Source organism: Heterocephalus glaber, unplaced genomic scaffold, assembly GCF_053883595.1.
Source record: "Heterocephalus glaber isolate CG9 unplaced genomic scaffold, H.glaber_assembly_v1.0 deba00001606, whole genome shotgun sequence".
NCBI lineage: Eukaryota > Metazoa > Chordata > Mammalia > Rodentia > Bathyergidae > Heterocephalus > Heterocephalus glaber.
In genome coordinates, this window is record NW_028258377.1 from 23051329 (window position 1) to 23067889 (window position 16561).

Here is a 16561-nt window from a genome sequence, read left to right on the forward strand (position 1 = left end):
TGTGGAACCAAGTAGCTGTACAGCCAAGAAGCCAGAGGCGGGGGCGGGGGGCGGACGACGACTGTGACTGTGCGGGCTAAGCTGGCAGTGAGCATGCGGGGGTGGGGGGTGGGGTGGGGTTCCTCACAGTCACCTGGATGAAAGTGGGCGGGGCGAGCCAGATGGAGCAGGGAGCAGCTACCCGCAACGGTTCTGACCAAACAGCCAATCTTCAGTTAAGATTTTAAAAGAAAAAAATACATCCATTTTTGATAGATCTAATTGATTAAATATTTGGAGATAAGCCCTGAAAATATGAAACCACTAAAAGAAAATAAAAGGGAAAAACTTCAGAAACCTGCAATAAGCAGGGATTATTTTGGACTAGACTCCAAAACACGGGAAAAACAATAAACAGAGAAATAGGATTACAGGCAACTCACTGGATCCTAAACTCAAACACCTGACCCAGGAAGCCTTGGCACCCAGCCTGCTTCTGGGAAGGGCCTAGGGGAAGGACAGCAAGGATCTGGGCCTAGTTAGGTTTAAATGATGTCTCAGCTTCATTCCCTTGTGCACGAAACAAACTTCCATTTGGATTTCTAATGCCTTTTTCTTTTTTTAGCCCAATATTGTAGAGCTAGTGTGAAACCTTAAATTGATGGTAAATGAATAGGTCTCCAAAGACTTTTTTTTTTTGTATTCTATTACTTTTTAAGACAGGGCATAATTCAGAATTCAGTGCAAAAGAATAAAAATTTGACTGTTAACTCATTTCTCTTTGCAGGAAGCTATTCCAACAAGTGCAGTGTCAAAGTCAGATATATTTATATACTATATTTTATATATATATACACACAATGTATACACTATATACTATATATACATGTATATGTATTTTATTTTCTTCTTCTTCCTTTCTGTTACTGCATCCTTTAGTCCTGATGAAGACTTACAATTTATCATCAAAAGGCGCCTTTAGATTTCTACTGCAATGGAGTGTCTGATAAACACCTTCCATTTCTACAGGGAAAGAAGCAGAGGTAATCTTTAAAAAATAAATAAATAAATTCTAAAAGTGCTCGGGATGACTTGATAAGGATAAGGCCCTCTTCAATGAGAAAGGCTTTCCTGGGAACTGAGACTAAGACACCACACAGTTCGCATCAAATTAAAATGCTAATAGAGAGGGTGGCAGGCTGCTGTATCTTAGATCAAGTTTTAGTTTTCTTTGGTTTTACTTTCTGTCAGGGTTATTCTACCGTAACGTATCAGGAAAAGCATTGCACTCACATCAAATCAAATCGTTAATGGAAAGGGTGGCAGCCTAAAGGACTCTTCATCAACTGCTAATTTTGTTTTATTCTTCTTCCTCTTACAGCTATTCTCTGAAATGAATAACTCTGCATTCAAAGGAGGCTTTCCAGAGAAGCTGGGCACTAAAACAGATTAAGATGAACTGAAGACACAGAAAACCATTATGTTCACAGAATAAACAGTTTTAGTCATTTAATGTTATAATAAATGTATTTGGCTGTGACATGCTGCTTTCACCACAAAAAGGTCTCCTGTTAAATATGCACATGTCTCTACATTGGGCCAGTGATAGGAGCTGGACAGCCAGGGGTGACAGTCCTACTGTGGATCTTGAATTTGCTTTTCTGAGGAACAGGCGATTACTGTAAACATTCCTCTTTTCAAAATGGAGAGGAAGTGAATTTAGCATTGCTGACAAGTGTCAGATTTACTGCTTTAAAGATCAAAGCAATTAATTTATTCAGAGGATCAGGGAAAGAGCAAGAGAAACAGACATGGCCCCACCGGCTGCCCTGCCTTTGATGACCAGAGCTCTAGGTAACAAAGGTTTGTCAGCTTTTTACCATACTCAATCCTAGGAGATCTGAGTTAAGACTAAAACTTCAGGGCCCTTGCTGGCCTATTGGAAAATAAGGAGGATGCGTATCCAGCAGCAGGGATATGATAAAGAATCAATTGCCATCCAAGTGTTCACTTGCTCTTTTAAATATGAAGCATTCTAAGTACAATGTATAGGAAGACAGGACCAACAACAAAATGCTTTTTTGATAAACTGCTGACAATGTGGATTTGGGTGGTGTTTTATTTACTTCAGAGACTGGCTTTGCAGATAATAAGATGTTTGTTGCATGTATGTGTGATGTGTTAGACATTTCTCTTCAGAAGCCCAGGAAAATAAGACAATGCAAAGTAAAAGAGTGGTAAAATACTGGTAACACTCCCTCACCTAATGAAGGAAGCTTAACAAGCCAACACAAGACAGGAGAAGTCACTCAGAAATCATCACTCTCTATTGTTCTTGGATGACACAGATAAAGATTCACTGACGGTCTAAAAATATTCTCCATACTAGGTACCTGGAAATTTTTCCTCTTGACTCAGTTTTTCTTTCCAAATGAAAATTTGGTCATGATTACTATTATGAACCCTTCTTGCTAAGGGAATTTTGTTAATGAGTACTGACTTCATTCTACATGGTTCAGATTCTCTTACTTGCAAAATAATAACAATGTTTTAAGTCTCTTGTCTGAAACAAATTAATTTGATCCCATATCCTAATAGTGTCAATGAGCAAACCCATGTGTTCCTACAGTTTTTGGGTCTGATAAGTCAAAATAAATAAAATCAAACAAGAAAAAGCCTTTAAAGATAAATATATAGTTAATTCCTTCTTTCCCAAATAAGTGGAATGGATGGCAACTGGGAATGATAAGATATTACCAGAATAAATGTTTGATACTTGAAGCTGAAATTATAAATGGACTACATCATTCACAATTTGGGTAAGGAAATATAACACATGTGCAGGAGTAAAATAGAATTTTATAGTATAGACTTACTGATGGAAAAATGATTACATTCTCAAGTGTGAGACTCTACAGTTACAACAATGGGTAACTTGACTGCTAAGTGCTATGTGGTTCTGGACAGAAAGTTTTCTGGGAGGAGAGAAATTGGTAAGATTGTAGGAAGAGATGTAAACCTCTGTCGATATTCAAGTCCATTCGCCCAGCCCGCTCTGATCACTCGCCTACATCCCACAATCTGGCTCCTGGTGAGTTTCTTCTCCAGAATCTCACTGAAGCTTCCTCTGCTTTCTAATGAAATGCTTGTCAGCTACTGCACAGGAGATGTCCCTTCAGAATCCTGATTAACCTTTGTAGTCAATGGTCCTCTGTGATTTTCCCCCAAGAGAGATGAGATTCACAATGAGTCAGTTTATTTCTGCAGTTCTTTTCTGGTGTAGTATATCCATTTCCCCAAGTATATTGTGAATATATTTGTATACCTACCTAAGCTTTACAATGAAGGACAGAACAGCCTGCCTGATTTTAAATGTTCATGTATAAAATAATCCTAGACAACTTTCATCCAAACTCTTTTTTTCAGATGATAGAGAAGCTGCTTTTGAAATACAGGTTTTGATCAATTTTATATTATCTCCTTTTCAGGTCTCTAATGTCTATTTCAAGGGATGTTTGAACACTAAGTTTTATAGCAGCTCATAACTGATAATAAAGACTTTCCCAGTACTATTTCTCCTATGACAACTGAATTCCAAACTGAGATTTAAATATATAGTAATTATGAGTGATATCACAGGTGAATATTATATTAGAGCACAGCGCATATAAGACATCACAAATTCCTTTGTTAATGCTAAATTCCCAACCAACAGAAGCTTAAAAAGCCATCAGTGGATACTAGAAATAATTTCTTTTTTTTTCTTTTTATATGCCCAGTGGATTTCTCATAGACTTTCTTTAGAGGAAAACCTAAAGAGAATATGTCAGCATCAGATAAAATTGTTACTTTATGTCCTATGGATTTAGATTATCTAATGCTGTGGATTTAGAAAATTTGAATATTTTTAAGAGAGATATTCAGTGGAAAATAACTTTTGATAGATAAACAATACCAAAATTTAATCATTCTAGTGTTTCAATTTAAAAACAAGTTCACAGATAACTCTATCTGTTTTGTTCACAAAGGAAAAAACAGTAATTTTAAACACAAAGCAAAACCTTTCATCTATAGTCTTACATTGGCTAGCTAGGCATGGCTGAGAGGCAGAGTTGACTAAAATTCCTTTAAAGGATGGCAAGGGATCTTGCCTGGCTTAATTCAATAAAGATATGCATCTACTTTGCCCAAACATGGATCTAGGTCTTGTGGGATCTCAGAGATGAGCGAGCTATTGTCTCTGCCCTTACAAAATAGAATATTTTGATTAACACAAAAACAAAACACAGTGTCCTCCAACAAAGTGAGTTAGGGCAAACAACGCTGATTACCAAGGTTTTCCTTGACAATTGTTTAAATGTGGTGGACTCGAGCTGTGGACAAAAGGAGAATTAACTTTGACTTCAGTTTGCCTTTAGACTTTGTAATCCTTGAGAGTGGCAGGGGGTTTTCCTACTTTGAAATGGAAGAGGAGGAAAGATGAGTTAAAGGGATGGAAAGGAGATGGGGAGGTTGGTAGGAGACAGGGATAGGAAAGAACTAAGATTTGTCAGCTTTTCTTTTTCCAGGAACATGAAGTCTGAATTTTCTTAAGTGAGAACGTGGCATATCTCATCTGTCTACAGTAGCCCTAGGTATAGCCCGGAGGAGGGATTTCTCAGATGTCACACGACATGACACGAACATGAAGTTCTGATGCTTTGCATTCATGAAGAGAACTCCCCTGGATTAGATCAACCTTGCCTTACTGACTGGTTCATAGCCTGAAGAAGAAACTACAGGGCTACATCATCTGCTTCCAGAAGTCAGAGTAGACTTATTCATTTGTTCTTTCTTTTAGGTCTTGGCCTTCTACCCATCCCTGACTCCTTTTCTTACCTCTTCAAAGTTGTCAGTTCATTACCAAATACAGCTACTCTTTGGATGCTTTGACCAACCATATTTTACCACCATTACCATTCAAAAGACCATACAGTTTCTGAGGATATCATTAACCCAGGCTTCAAGGGACAGAACACAAAGAGAAAGTGAAATAGCAAATGTATTTGTTAGACCTCTATTCCCCTACACAGTAATGGCTTAACACTTTGGCATTAATTCCATTTATCAAGCTGTAAGATAAATACATGCACATCAGACACTTTCCCAGCATTTATTCAAAGGCCAGACAGCGAAGACCACTATTTAAAAGGAAAATATGTTCATTTGTTTTTGAAAACAAAGCAGAGCTTCACAATTCACAATGTCAATCCTTTTAAAGAGACAGTACCATTTTCAGAACGACATAACATCTTGCTAGGCTTAATCTCCTTTTAAGAATAGCAATAATATTAGCAAAAATTCTGCAATCCTAAAGCAAGGTAAACACATCATATTGTCTGATAATTAATAGTTGAAAGAACTAAAGCCTTTGCAGATAACATTTGTGTTTACAACTTCTTTATATCTGTATTAGGAAATGTATCTAATTTGATTCCATAGTTTTTAACCTTGGGCAAACTGTGTTAAGTCTTCATTCCAGGGAAGCTTTTTACATGCAATGATATTCATACATGGATAAATGATCACATCTTGAAAGAGATTTCCAGATTTCTCCTTATGTCTCTTGCCTAAATTGGTCTCTGTTTATATTGCAATGCCAGGTTGACTCTCTTCTTTAAAACGATGAGTTTAATTTCCCTCAGCTTTCCAAAGGGCCTAAAGGATTAAATTCTTCAAAAAAAATTTTTTTATTAGTACATGTTTGCAATGCTAAATGATTATACAAGTTCTAATGTATGGCCTCACTCAAATATTTTCCTTTAAAAGCCCTATTAAAATTTTTAAAAGCATTATAAGAATGGGTCAAGAAAGTATAGAAAATATAAAACAATGTGCCTAGACCCAACTTTTCAGTGTATATTTATATGCTCATTTTTTAAGCAAAGACCTATAGCATCACTCTCATTGTTAAAAAATTATAAGCAAATGGTGAAGGAAAACATCAATTTGGATTGCGTAGTCGTCTTCCCAGCTTGTTTCTTCAGATACTGTTGAACACTCATTCACTGCTCTGCTTAAATCACTGCAGATGATTTTTCATGTTTCTTAGAGGAAAAAAAAAAAAACCTCCAAAGTTCTTTCTGTCATGTTCAAGGCTCAGTGATTAGGCACCACCATCTGTCTGGCCACAGGGCCATTTCCCTTCCTGTGCCTTTAGCATGGAACACTCTTCCATCATTTATTCTCTTGCTTCTTCCCATGCTCTCCTCTTATGTCATTACCTCAAGAAATCTCTTACCTGATGATCCACATCCAACAGCTCAGCCCATTCAATCACAATTCCATTGATCTCCCTTTACCCTTCTCTTTTTTGTTTTTCTTTTAAAAATATTTTTTCCTTGTGGTGCTGGAGATCTAACCCAGGAGCTCTTACATGCTAAGCAAATGTTCTACCACTGTCCCACACATATCCTCTCCCCGATTCTCTCATGCTCTTTCATGGCTCTGCTAAGTGGTAATTATGCACTGTCTCATCCGATTGTTACAGAATTCTTAAAAGAAAATAAAGTGCATTTCTCACAGAAACAACTGAGGAAATTAAAACCTAGGGAAGCTAAGAGTTTGTACTCCATTACTATACAAATTCGATCTGAGCCAAATAGTGTTGGAGGTGTCAAGGAGAAAAAAATAAAAATGAAGTTGCATTGGTTTGGGGCACTTAAAATGGAGTACAGAGGCCATTGGTTATCAGATCTCAGAAATATTTTCAGCTTTCTACTTCCAAGTGGGAGCTGACCTTGGAAGCACTGTTAACCTCTCTATAACTTCTGACTATATGTATAGTTGATTGCTCCTAACTATCCAGAGGCTCTGACTGCACCTACTCCTGTTCTTACAAAATAGTTTAACTTCTGCAGCCCAATTATAGCTCTTGACTAAGAAATGATGCAATTTCCATTTCCCTTATGGGTTCGAACTAGAAATACAGCCACCACTTTGTAAAACCTCAGAGCAAAGTTACGAGACTGCTTGACTCTTTTTTCAGAGATTACAATCATGATTAGCTCCAAATAAATGCAATTTTCTTGTTCTATACTAGGTTGATTTTATTTTTTGTTAACAGAAGTAATTATGATACTCTAGTTGGTATTTATTCTATCAGATCATACATTTAATGAAGTTAATTCTATACTATAGAATGACAGAGGAATGAGTAGAACAAATGGCATCCTAATTTAACTGTTTTTGTAGGTAATATATGCTATTGTGCTCATCATTAAAATTCAGCTGCATGATCTGGAGTGACCTAGAATAAAGGTGCATGTTTGCAAGTTGCCAACTGAAAAAGGTAAGACAATAGAAGTTACCTTTTATGGGTGCTTTCTGAAATTTAGAGTTACTTTCACTTCAAGGTCCCTTTGCTTACCCCTATTTTCCCATAACCTCAGTGTGTGTGCCACGCAGTATATCATGATAAATATCAATTGGACATATCATGTGCAAGGCATGTACTCTTCTGAGAGACATATATCACTGATCCTCTCAAAAATCTGTAAGAAAATCCCTAGTGCTAGTCCCATTTTAAAAATGAAAAACTAAGAGTCAGACAGTGTGAAGAGTGCTTCTGAAAATTTCCAAACATACCCTTCCTACCCACACCAATTTTGCTTTCTATTTGTATAACACTGTGATCAGGTGAGAAAGGGTTCTAATTTACTACATATAGCTCTGCAAGGATTTTTAATTTATTCATACGATCTCATGGGAAATGCAGCGGCAATTATGTATGTAAGAGATGCAAGTGTCCTTTTACGGTCACAAAATATTCTACTGATGAGATTTCCTCTTTGTTGCCTGAGGGCCAAGTATCAGCCTGCTTTCCTTTCCTCCATTTAAATACTGGTAGTCTAAGGAGATCGCACCCTAAGCAATATTGTTATACATTGCAATAAATAAAAAAACAAACTGTCAGAGCTAAAACAATCTAATATATTTAGGGCATTATGCTGTCAGCTCTGAATCAGAATTTATTTCTAGAGTTGCAATACAAAATCAATATTTGAACAAACATCTAAATTGCAAGTTAGACGTTCCTGAGGGTAAATATTCTGTAAGGCATTTTCATTAGATCTGTGTTCTATATTTATATCTGATAAAATTCTGAATTAGAAACCTACAAATTCATAATTATATGTAGCATACAGGAAAAGCAATGGTCAATGGACTTAAAGTAGGGGTACTATTATAACAACTGAAAAAATAATGATAAAACATATGATGTAGTCAATATGATTTTGTATCCAATTATTAGTATTTGTGAATTCTGCTCTTGCTTCTATAGTATAAAACCATGTCTTATGTTGCAATAACATTAATGGTAGTATTTTCTGTAAAATCTGAAGCACAGCAATTTAAATGAAGTGTATTATTTTATTTCTTAACTTGGAGCTAAATATGTGTGTATCTTACAGACTTCACATAACTGGTCCTTAGTTGTATCTCTCTGGCACTATCCATGGTGTCATGTAGGTGCTAGATACATATGTTTTGAGAAAAAGAAAGCAAACAGGAAATATCTAATAGAAGACTTAAAGATATACAAAGTATGAAATATAGCTATACAGTGGCAAAAAATGCATGAGTGTTGTAACACTGGCCAACTTCTCCAGTGACTTCTAGTTCTTCATTGGCTTGTAATGATAATAAACCCAACAAGATTTAAATAAATACCTAAAATACCCCAAGATCTCAAAGTTAAGCAGCCTAATGAGACAACAATGTACCAGTCTAACAAGTAAGCCGATGCATATAGCATTTTTCTGAAGTAAGATTTTGGACTGCCTGTATCAGAGTAACCTGAAGTGTTTCTTTACAAAAAAGAAAGAAAGAAAGAAAAGGAAAAAGAAAGAAAGATTTAAAAAGAGTCTTGGGTGGAACGTCTGTTAAATTAGAATTTCTCTTGTGGAACAAAGAAAAGCATACAAAATGAGCATAGGCCCTATGAGGATCTATGCTTACTATTCTAACCACTGTTTCCATGGGAGATATTAGGACACTTTGAGCAAGTTGAAAAACAAAAAAATCCCCTTAAGGGGCTCCTCCTTTTTATGGAGAATTAGAAAAGATTGCCTTGAGTGTAGACATGAACATGCTAGAAGAAACCATGGCCACTGTACCTCTTCCTACATTTGTGCAGAGCATAAACTCTTAGCTGGGAGTGATGGCTGTGGGTATATCTTGCTGAGGATCTGAACACATAGCTACTACCACTTTCCAAAGGGGAGAACCCATCTGAGGACTTGCCATGCAGTCTGAACCCTTGAATGTAAAGCAGAATTTTTCCACTAAAATTCCAGGAGGGGGAAAAAAAATGAAACACTAAATTTCAGATATGTAAAAGCATTTTCTGATGGAGTGGTTATTAAACACCACAGTGGGCAGGTAATAATGCCTAAATGTCCGGGATGGGGTAAATAGCCTCTTACCAAAAGTCAGACTGGGGAGTTTGGGACAGGATAATGTCTCAAATTCCCTTGTAGCCACAGGAGTTCACAATTTTATTACCTAAGGATGCAAAAACATTTTGGCACATGCTGGGTTTAGGCAATTCCACTATAGCCTAAATGGACTTTAAGATGTAGAGACCTTTTTAAAATCCTACCGTATGAACATTTAATATTTGAAATTATTTGAAATGAAAGCATAATACCCAATTGTTACAGCTTCATGAGTGACTCTTACTTGCCTAATTACAGCAAGCAAGTCTGTCAATAATAAAACATTTTTAAGAGATTAACTTTGCACAGTGAGTGTTCCTATGCCAGCCTGAAAATGCTTTAAAGTGTTTCAAGAATTTTGCAGCACTGAGTGGCCAGTCACTCATTTTCATATTTACAGACAAAATGCTACTTGGATAAACAAAAATCAGACCCCAAAAGTACAAAACAAGGCAGAATGATATTCTAAACTTCCAAGTTATAGCTCTTTAAGTTGGCAGCCAATATGTAATGAGACAAAAATAGAGGAGTAATTTTTACTGTACTATCTCTTCATATAATACTTTCAAAACCTAATTTCTAAGATGATTTTAAAAGTGTGGAAAAATTCTTGTAAGAAATCCACTCCTCTCAGCAAAATTCTTAATGATGTTTGTTTCTTTCAAAGCATGAATAGTCCTTCCCACTTTAGTTAATTCCACATTTCATATTAGGTCCTTTCTGCCATGTGTATTGATGATTTCTAATTAGAAACCCTTGTTCTAATACTGTGAATACTATTCTTGCTATTAATGAGAAAAATAAAAAAGTAATATGAAAGATTGTTCTGACTCTACACATAGGCAGCATGATTCCCAATCTGGCTGATCATCAGAATACCCAGGGATGAATCTGAAACCTATAGTTTATAAGAAAAAATTGCAAGTATAGTTACCAAGACATGCTCTCAGAGATTTTGATTTCTCAGGTCTCTCTCTCTCTCTTTTTTTATAGTACCCCAAGGGAATTCCAATCAGCTAGATTTAGGAATTCCTGATACTAGCGATGAATCCCCATTATAAATCTAAAATTCCTGAAGGTCTTCTTTATACATGACATAGCTTTATCAATCCACATATTAAGTATCGAGCTCTACTATTAGAACATTGTAACTATTCATTCCATTGTTAGAAATGCAAATGCTATTAAAAGAATAGTCATTGCTTAACATAATTCATGGGGTTTATCTTTTTTTTTGGTACCGGGGATTGAACTCAGGTCCTTGTGCTTGCACAGTAGGCGGTGAAACCACTGAACTAAATCCCCGGCTTCTTAACATAATTCATGATGATCATTCACAACATTTACCAAGATCTAGTGGATCTGGGCCCTGATGAGACTATGAACAAACAAAAAACAGGTCTGAGAACTTTGTCAAAGAGCAGAACAGACCAGGACAGATCGGTTATGAAACACTGTTCAACTCCATAATCAAACAGCTTGGTTTACATTGTGCTGCCATCAGTGTTAACCTAAGTGATCTTTAGGAATTTTTTTAAATGCTCTGAGTCTCATCTATAAATTAAAACAATAGTACACAGTATTTTATATTATATTACTGTGGTGGTGGTTATGGTGGAGTGTCAACTTGCTTGGTTTTGGGAGCCAACTAGGGGATTGATTGGCGGAGTACACTTCTGGGTATATCTGGGTTGGTCATGGATTCATGGCCTAGAGGCTAGGTCTTTCTGGTCCATCACACTTTCTTCTGTGGTGCTGTTCCCCTGCTCTGCTTCTTGGCTGCCATAACCTAAGCATCTTCATTCCACCATGCTCTTCCACCACGTTGTTTCTACTGTAGAGCCAACTGACCCTGTACTAAATTGCCTAAAACCATTACACAAATCAAACGGCTCCTTCTTTAATTTGTGCCTGTCAGGTACTGTGTCTCAGTGATAGGAAAGCTGAGTAACATAACTATATATATTATAATATCCCTCTGAGTATTTTAGTACAGAATATATATATGAAAAGTATTGGGAAGAGTTCTCTATACATGTCAAATCCTCAATAAAAATTCTTACTATTACTTGTATTAATTAAAAGTTTAGTTGAATAATTTTTTTCAATAACTTTATTGGTACGTTTTAGGTATACAGTACAGTTACATTTATCATTGGAATCTTGTACCTTCACATGATGTATCTTGGTTCTTATTTTTTCCCCATTCCCCTGAAAGGGGATCTTTCTTTTTGATTTTTGTTTGTTTTGGTATTTTTTGGTACCAGGGATCAAATTCAGGTCTTTGTGCTTGTGAAGCAGGCGGCAGAACCACTGAGCTAAATCCCCAGCCCACTGGTATAATATTGAATAATATTAATTGAATTGAATAATACTAATTGAATAATGGATAACCATTGCGATAGTCTATGGAGTTTTTACAAATTACTAATACTCCAGTGTACTCTCAAATCCAGTAAGGGGAACAAATTCAAGTTCAAGTTTAGAGTATGTGTAGGCATGTGGGATCAATATTTGGTTAATGATAGCAAATAAATATTAGTTTATAAAGTGCTTTCCTCTGGTTTAAATATTGCTATGTGTAGAACTGATGTAAATGTAATTTTTTCTGTATGAATTATTTCATGTTTCAACTTATTACCAGTAATTTAATTTTCCTAACAAGGTTCTCTTCCGCATGCTGACGCCTGTTCATCCATTCATTTATTCATCAACTACTCACTGTCTGCCTCTATTAACATGAACATGGAAGACACAGAACTTGCATTGGAAGAGCAAATTAGACCACACAATGATGAAAAGCTTGTGATTAGAGCTCTGGTAGGTGATGAAGGCTGATACGGTGGGGAGCATTTCAGTTGATCCCTGAAAAAGAGGCTCACCCAAGAAACAAAAGATTGTGAAGGATTTAAATGAAATTTGTGTGGCTGGAGCAAACTGGAAGGAGAGTATGCTGGGTTGTTCTAGATGAAGCTGAAGAAGCAAACCAATAAACTATTTCAATATGTGACAAACTTGAGTAGTGGTTTTATATTAAGACCACCACTCTGGGCTTAAATGTGGAGAACAGATTTGAAGGAACATGAGCCAGGCAAGAAGACTGGCCAGTGGATGCAGGTCATGTTGGAGATGCTGTCGTTGACATAGATGAAGCTGATAACTGAAGAGACATAAAATATGAATGGTGCTCCAGATGCACTGTAGAAGTAGAAACAGTAGAGATGCGGGGTGGATTGTGCAATAACATTAATACTGTAAGTGGTTTGGATATTGAGAAGACTAATGAGTGGTATGGATTAAATTGTGTAAGCTTAAACTTATTCTTTATTTTACAATGTTCAATGGGGCAAAGTACAAGGACCACGACAGCTGTAAAACACACTGTATTCTCCAGTCACATGCACATATACATAACGTTAAAAATGCGCTAGTTCTATTAGCATTTTCCCTCCACTTCATCTTGTCCATGATTGTTGCATCCAAAAGGTAATCACTGACCATGCTTTAATTTATATTTTTATATGGTGAAGTATTATTTAACTTTTCACTTTTATATAACAGGCTCATAGAATAGTTTGAAGCATGATTTTTTAAATTTTGGTTATTTTCAAATAATTTCCTACTTCAGAAAATAAGGATGTGCCCTTTTAATACTCTTTCAACACACACACACACACACATCTTCTTTTAAGCATTCAATATAGTCAACCATATTTTTTATTAATATTTTAAATTTTATATTGTATTCATCTTGCAAATAATAATTACAGCATTGAATAATGTAAACTCATTTCCTTTTTATAATTTTTGTCTCCCCTGAAAAAACTGCTTTTTTATATGCATACCAAATTTTTTATGTGTTTGTTACATTTTATACACAAATACTACAGTGACCAGTAACTTAATTTCTCCCTTGTTTTCCTGTGTTCTGGTTGATTCCTAGGACTAATGTGCTCCTCTCCTCTCCTCTCTTTTCTTTTCTTTTCTTTTCTTTTGTACCAGGGATCAAACTCAGGACCTTGTGCTTGTGAGGCAGGCAGCGGCACCACTGAGCTAAATCCCAGACCCATCTTTCTGATATTTCTCTTTAACATCATTGCCTCTTTCCATAGTGGATGCCCGTGTTCCTCCTTGATTATGTCCTCATCTTTATAAATCATGTGCTTCAACAGACTGGGGAATGTTATACTAAGATCTTGCATGTTTGAAAATGCATATATTTTACATTTCACGTTTTGACAATTTTGAGCAAATGAGGGATTCTGAAGTGAAAAAATTTTCCCCTTGATTTTGTACTATTTTTCATCTACTAAATCAACCACCTCCAAATTTCTACTTTTCAATGACACAGTTTTTAAAAACCCTGTATTATGGTTGTTTTTGTATGCTGCTACAAACCAAATCCATGGCCTCAAACATGATAGGCAAGTGCTCTACCTCCGAGCTAAACCCTTCACCCTGTGTTGTGAATTTTATTGTGGTTTTCAGAAGAGGGGAAAGGTAAATAAGTATGCTTGTATCACTTAAGCCAATACCAGCTGCTCTCATATATAAGCTCATAGAAGTTAGTGGTAAAAAGCAATGTGAATTTATCTCAAGCATAAATTCCAACTGGTGATGTGTTTGTTGTTTATCAGTGCGGGGAAGTTCTGCTCATGTAGCACCCATGACCTCAGAGCCATCTTTAGTATGTGAATGGATGCTAATTTCCAACTAGCAGATGGAAAAAGATACAGAGGATAGTACACAAAAAAGATTTCTTAGAGTCAAGACTAAGCTGCATATGTTACTTTCAACCCTATTTCACTTGCCAGAAATTAATCAAATAGCCACTACTAATATGAAGGCAGGCAAACAATTATTATATAGCAGTGTGCCTAGGAATAAATAGAAACTTTGGTTTCTGGCATATTGCTAGTAGAATAAAGTCTAATTGTTCCGGTCATCATAATTTGACATAATTGGCTATGAGGTTATACCCTTGTAGAAATCAGAGTAAATTAGGTAATATTTCATCAAACTGAAAACACGTACCTAGCTATGACTTTGAAAGAAAAATTTCACTTTTATTCCATTCTCCACAACAGTGCTCAATTTGTTTGTTTGGTTTTTGGTATCGGGGATCGAACTCGGGTCCTTGCACTTGCACAGCAGGCGGTGAAACCACTGAGCTAAATCCCTGGCTCTGCAGTGCTCAATTTATTAGCTTCATCCAGAAAAATTAAATTCCTCAAATCATAAAATTCATGACAATAATTATGAAGATGATAACAGTAACAATCATAGATGATATTTATTATGCTCTTAATCAATATGGGATACTATCCTGAACTCTTTATGGGTTTTTCCTACTGTGATCTAGACAACAAAATATGAGATACGTATATTTTTATCCCCATTTCACAGAAAAGGTACAGAAATATTAAGAATTTGATTACATTCTTGTAGTTAGGATATACTGGTTTGAACTCTAGATCTGCTATTGAAAAACATTTCCTCACTATACCATAATGCTCTATTTTTGTCATTGGATTTAATAGAGGTTTATAAAATTGTTCAAGGTATTATGTGTTTTTCTGCTTGTCCATTATTACTGTGCTTTCTCTAACTCAAACAAAATTTAGATTTGAGTTGTAAGAAGCCAATGAATAGTTTCAGTATTGCAAAATCCTTTTTATAAAAATCTTGGATATTTGATTTTTATGATCAGACTGCTAAAATTCATAAGTTGCATAAATAATTTGACAATAGCAAGCCTGTTGTGTTTAATACATGTTCAGTGCTATAATTCAGTTTCGAAAATTGTCCTTCCTGGTAAAGCTGCCAAGTCAAAACAATAAAGGGTTTTAGCTGCAAAGTGAAGTTTTCTGGAATTATAATATTCTTTTTGACCTCTGCAATGACTAAATGCTATTTAATTTCTTCCTTTTATTCACTACAATGAAAAAGATGTGGAAATATGCTGGAGCACAGGTAGCATTTCCTTTCATAGCCATAACCAGACATTAATATTCCTAGGGAACGGGGGAGAACACATTCAATTTGATAGTGGAATACTTTATTTACTGTAATGCTACAAATATCCTTCTTCCTTACTGGTATTTCAAGAACTATGATGTAATGCCGGAGCCAATTATTTCAAATTACAGTGACTGGAACAATTAGATTCTTTCTTCTACAGCAGTGCAATAAAAATTTAACCGAGGCTGAAATGCAACTGGTTGATAACTGGCTGAAGGTAGCTATACAAGAGCAGCACGACGGCTCATTTTTTTTCAAGAGTTTGAGCTTTTAGGTACTGTTACTGCTAATTACTTTAGGTGAGAAAAACTATAGCTGTCAAACTTCACAATCAACTCTGGCTTTGAACCAGCTCAACGAGAAATGCTTGAGTAGTTAGAATTTGTTTCTTTCACTTGCTATTTCATAGAGGTGCTAAATGTGAAGAACTGTAGTCAGAATCATTGTGCTCAGTCCCCTCTTGTGGTTGATTCAACAGCATTTGATCTGATGGGAAGATTTTTAACTTACTATACATAGCCCCAGCATGATCAATACTGAAATGCATCTCCGGTGGGGACTATTTTACATCCCATTTGCCTAAAGAGTTTATATAATGAAATTCACGAGCTGCAAAATCTGTAAGAGTTACTGACAAAGAAGAAAATGTCACCCAGATATGCTGATTCTAAAAAGAGTTTATACCTGAAGCTGACTGATAAGAGTTTAAAACCTCATGCCTGTATTATCAGCAACACATGGAGCCTTAAGCAAGCCCAAGAAGACAAAGCCATTTCCACCACCATCCTAAGCTTTGGCTCCGTATTTTAAGGCAGCACGGACCAGCTTATTTTGTCCCGCTCTGTTCCTAGCTACTTCTACACTCATTTGCTATCCCTACTGCACAACCTACTCTCAAAGCTTGTTTTCTAATTCTCCAACTTTGATCAGCTCACGAGTGATAGAATAGCAATGTATCACTATACTCCTAACCAGAAAGTTTGCATTTTCATAGGAAACCAGTCCATGTGAAGACAAATACTGGAATTTCATATTAAATCAGAGGATGAGGGAGCATGTAAGATGGTCCTGGCATCCATAAA

At 36.0% G+C, this 16561-nt stretch overlaps 2 long non-coding RNA genes across 13 annotated transcripts in view; one reads left to right on the top strand and one right to left on the bottom strand.

Moving 5' to 3' along the window:
- LOC101715281 (uncharacterized) overlaps positions 1-3673 on the top strand; it is a 54195-nt gene extending 50522 nt beyond the window's left edge. For 3 of the 8 annotated variants that reach the window (XR_015444642.1, XR_015444643.1, XR_015444640.1), the window contains 2 exons: positions 919-1022; positions 1361-3671. This is a non-coding gene — a long non-coding RNA (uncharacterized LOC101715281). Of the gene's footprint in view, positions 1-918; positions 1023-1360 lie in introns of all 8 variants that reach the window. The other 5 variants (XR_015444637.1, XR_015444641.1, XR_001184376.3 and 2 more) reach the window with 4 other exon arrangements.
- LOC110344792 (uncharacterized) overlaps positions 1-16561 on the bottom strand; it is a 630580-nt gene that overhangs the window by 499995 nt on the left and 114024 nt on the right. The window lies entirely within an intron of this gene.